The 4,947-nt window shown below is 38.1% G+C and overlaps 1 pseudogene; it reads right to left on the bottom strand.

The window, feature by feature from the left end:
• Positions 1-4,947, bottom strand: part of LOC102751784 — an 18,067-nt pseudogene that overhangs the window by 3,312 nt on the left and 9,808 nt on the right.

The raw sequence follows: 4,947 nt of genomic DNA, 5'->3' as shown, positions 1-4,947 counted from the left end.
GCTTCCCTCTTTGCTCTTCACTTGCCACACTGGCCTTTGCTCACTGCTCCTGCCCAGGACCAGCCGGCTTCACTCCATTGCTTGGCACCTACGTATGCAAATTAACTGCCATCTTTATTGGCAGTTAACCGCCATCTTTCTTGGCAGTTAATTTGCATATAGCCCTGATTAGCCAATGGGAAGTGTAGCAAAGGTACGGTCAATTACCCTTTTTGTCTTTTATTAGATAGGATGTTAAAATTCATTCATCATTCACATATGGATGTGAAGCATAGTAATCTCTATTTTGTAAAACTGCTGTTTGAAATTCTCTGCTATTTTTGCTAGTCCCTTGTTCCATAAGTCAACTCTGTTATTTTTAGAAAATAACTTTGCTTTTTGGCTTACATAATAGAAAAGATAAACTTAACTCTCTGACCTTGCATCTAGATATCTAACGTAAGAGGCTAATAAGCTGATACTGATAATTTTTCTATATTCTCATGCCAAGTGTTTGTTCATCCAAGGTTACAGGTGTCTATATAAATATGATATGTATTCAAGGTTACAAGTTGTCTGTATAGATATGACAGGTGTTTCTTAGATATGATATGTACTCAAGGTTACAAATTATCTGTAAAAATAACTTACACAAGGACCTGAAAAGATATTTAAAAAGAATGCTTCCTCCTTTGGGTGTTCAGAATTTGACAGAGGTATTCTGCTCTGAACCTGTACGCAATAAAAACGAGTCCTAACTAATTGGTTCATTAAGGCATCTTGTCTAGCTTGCTGATGGACAATAGAATAGATGGACATTGTTTTCAGTTAAAGATATCGTATGCACACGAACTTCCATTTTCATTGGGGATAGATGTAGAAGAAAAATTATTACTCTGCATGGTAGGTATTTGTTTAACTTTTTAAAAAACTGACAAACTTTTTCCCAGTGATTTATCATTTTACATTCCCACCAGCAGTGTACTAGTATCAGGGTTCCAGTTGCTCCACATCCCCACCAATACTTGAGATGTTCAGTCCTTTTAATTTTAGCCATTCTAATAGATGCACAGTGATATCTCATTGTGGCTTGAATTTCCACTTTTCTAATAAGTAATAATGTTGTTAATAACTAATGATGTATACTGTGCGTATTGCCACCTAAATGTATTTTTTGATGAAGTGTCTGTTTAAAGTATATTCTTCCTTTTAATTGGGATGTTTGCTTTTCCAAGTAGTAAAATATTTGTTGAGTTTAAGAGTTCATGAAATATTCAAGTCCTAAATCCAATGTGTCGTTTGCAAATAGTTATTTCCAATCTGTGACTTGTCTTTTCGTTCTACTAAAATAATGAAAAGTGTACTTTTTCAAATAGTGGAGTTCTTAATTTTGAAGGACAATTTATTATTTTGATATCTGGAATGTATTTAGCTGCTCTCACCTTCCACCTCTTTTTCCATGTTTTTCTCTTCCTGTCTGTATTTCTTCTTTATCTCTTCTTCCTAGAGATGCAGAGGAAGTTATAATTAAGAAATAAAGACTATGGGTTTAAGCAAAAGACAGTGATACATACATTAATTCAATTTAATTTTATGACAATATAACAACCATTATAGAATTAAAATATCTCTTTGTCTAATATTTCCAAACCTCTAGATCTGGTAGCAGGAACCCTTGGTTTATACCTTTCTAAGTTCCCTTAGTAGGATCTCACTGGTGATAGGAAGACTTCGGGCTGGCTCAGGTCTGACACCTAGACTAGCGATGTGTTTCAGTCCTAAGGATGTTCCTGGGAATGATAGAGGTTTAGTTCTATTTCTTGATTCCACTGAAGTAGGATGATGACAGCCATTACACATAATGCGAACTGCTGACTCTCTAGACAACACGGGCTATCAAACTCCAGGTAGGGACAAAAACTGCATTTACTCTGGATGTGTAGAATGAAACAGGCAGATGTGCAAACCAATGTAGCACATTTTAGTGCTCCCATTATCCCATATTTCATATCACATACAATCTGATACTTTGAGACCAGATGGGTCTATGTCAGGTCTCTTTGATGGTTATACCAAACATCCTAAGAACTGAAGCCCTATTCATTTGGGGACACAATAGGACCCTATAATCACCACAAACAGCAACTCATGATTCTGGGTCATGCAATTTGAAACCTCCCTAATTCTAATACCCCAGACGGTGCTGAGTTTTAAAGACAGGGCTTTGGAATGACATTTCACTGAATCATATGCCTTTGGAATTTGCTCAGGGATTATGACTTTAGTTTTTGGTCTTCCCTTCATGAGGAACTAGGTGACTGTCCTTCAGGTTTTGCCCACCAAGATGTACCCGTTTCTTCCTTAGATCTTCTTCTTGCTCTCTCAGTCATTTTCTTGTCTGTCTCATCTTCTTGTTCATCTGGGCAATTGTTTCCTGGAAGCTTGTCTCTTGAGCCTCCATTTGTTGCTGTTTGTCATTCAGTGTCTTTCTTAGCCACTCCTGTTCTCTTTCCGATGCCTCTGTCTTGGCTTTTTCAGCTGTTTCACAGTGGTTTTACAGAGTGAAGAAAATAATAGTGATACCCTTCAAATAGCTGTACCCTTCAAAGGTAGGAGACTAAAATGCTTTTATAATGGCAGAGAGGAATCTCTGAATATTTTTAGTAACAATACCAGCAAAACATGTTTCAGAACATGATGGAAAGGCACTGGTTGCCTGAAGCAGCAATTAAAACTATTTTTTTATTTAACCAAGTTGTTCTAATCATTTTGTGGAAAAACCTTGTTTCAAGAAGGACTTGTTCTCACACACTGAGGGGCACTGCAGGACCCTCTCCTGCCCTCCATGATCACATCCCTGCCCTGTACCTTTTAGATCCTTTTCTCAAGCAGTGAGGGCCTTGTCAGCCTGCAGGATGCATTCCTTTATTGCAGCCTGTGACTGCTTGAAGTTCTGGAGGACCTCCATTGCCTGAGGAAACAAGGAGCAAAGACTCTTCTTGCTGGGAAAGTCTTCCTATATAATCGAACCCTGATATGCAAATCGACCAAGCAGAATGACCCACAGAACGGCCGGTTGTTACGATGCACACTGACCACTAGGGGGAAGATGCTCAATGCAGGAGCTGCTCCCTGGTGGTCAGTGTGCTTCCACAGGGGGAACATCACTCAGCCAGAAGCCAGGAGTGCTGGTTAGCGTAATGGTGGTGGCGGGAGCCTCTTCCACCTCTGCTGTAGGTGAGAGGTAAGGAGCGAGGGGTCCTGGACTGCGAGAGGGTGCAGGCCAGGGTGAGGGACACCCCCTCCACCCCCCAGTGCATGAATTTCAGGAGCAGGCCTCTAGTTGTTCAATAAAACAACAAATTAGACTCTGTAAATGCTTCATCCTTCTTAGCATCCAACATTGGTTCCTTTCTTTCCAGGGCCACAATTAAAAATCCAACATCTTTAGTTGGGAGAAAAAAACCTTATTTGGAAACTCTAGCTTCTTCTTAACGATGCCACTCATGGCAGTTCTACAAACACTCCACCTCAATTGTATGAAATCTCTGCACATTCTTTTTCTGCTGACTGGATGCTCATCTACCCTTACTTTTACTCAGATACTACTTATCAATATTTCAATTTATAGCTTCTACCTCCTCTTCCAAGAAGCTGTGCTACACCTCCTGCTGAGATTTGACTGCATGGCAGGTACACAGAGCTGCCCACTAGCTATACCATTTGCTGGCTGTATGATCTTAGGTAACTTATGAGCTTCTCAGTGCATCTCATTTCTCAACTGTATTATGCGGATGACATTGGTACCTGAAGTCATGTTATTCTAAAGATTAAAGTGATAACCAATTTAAATGATCAACCTATAAATATTGGTTTAGGAAGTGTGTGCTCAATATAGATCAACCATCACCATCATTCTATCATTATTATCATCACTATTAGTTTATAATTACATGATAATTATTATCCTACCAATCCAATTGACTATTTATATTTCCTTTTTAGGTAAAATAATAAGCTTGTTGAGAACATTGTTTCTTTAATTATGTATCCCTTATACAGCATGATAAACTACTGCATTGTTTCCTAAATGAAAGACATGTTCTCTTTCATCTACATTCCTGATAATAAATCCTATAATTAGGGGGGAAATTCTGGCTTATTTAAGAGTATTTAACTAATTGTAGATGTGAAATGTAAAAATGTACATATATCGCTATGCTTTGCTATGTCTTCACAAATGGTCCTATTGTCTTAAATTTTCAAAAGAATCCACACGAACTCTCTGACCCTATTGGCTAGTCTTCTCCACAGAAATGTGGAGAAATACAAAGGAAAGAGGATGTTAGAAGGAAGAGCCAAGTGTGATCCTCTTGGAAGAAGCAGTTTGATGGCATCCAGTTAGACTGGATAATGGAACAATAGACCGTGCTCAAGAAGCTCATTTTAGTCACAGTTTAGACCAATTCGTTGTGCAATCTGTGGAAAGTTCCTCAGTTCTCTTGGGTTCAAGCTCAACATTTGTGAAATGATAGTGTTGGTAGACATGAAGTCCAGGGTTCCTTTATTTTTTTCAATTGAGATATTACATTATATTGGCTTCAGGTGTATAATGTAATGGTTTGATATTTGTATACATTGCAAAATGGTCAACACAATGTCTAATTATTGTAGTCACCTTACATAGTCATAAACATTGTTTTTTCTTTGATGGGAACCTTTATATTCAACTCTGTGAGCAAATATTATATATGCAATCCAGTAATATCAAGGTTCCTTTATCAGTCATAAGATTAACAGTGGTCCATCCATTGGCAATGAGCAATGGAAAGTTCAATATGACTGGAAGTAGACTTTCCTCTGCAAACTTGGATTACTATGGATAAAAATATGTACACAGTAGACCAATTGTCCAATAATGAGGTAAGTGTTCACCAAACAGAGTTTTGAAGTCCTCATGAATTATAT

This window comes from Myotis davidii, unplaced genomic scaffold (assembly GCF_000327345.1).
Source record: "Myotis davidii unplaced genomic scaffold, ASM32734v1 scaffold3436, whole genome shotgun sequence".
Classification (NCBI taxonomy): Eukaryota; Metazoa; Chordata; class Mammalia; order Chiroptera; family Vespertilionidae; genus Myotis; species Myotis davidii.
This window is presented reverse-complemented; position numbering and strand designations above follow the sequence as displayed.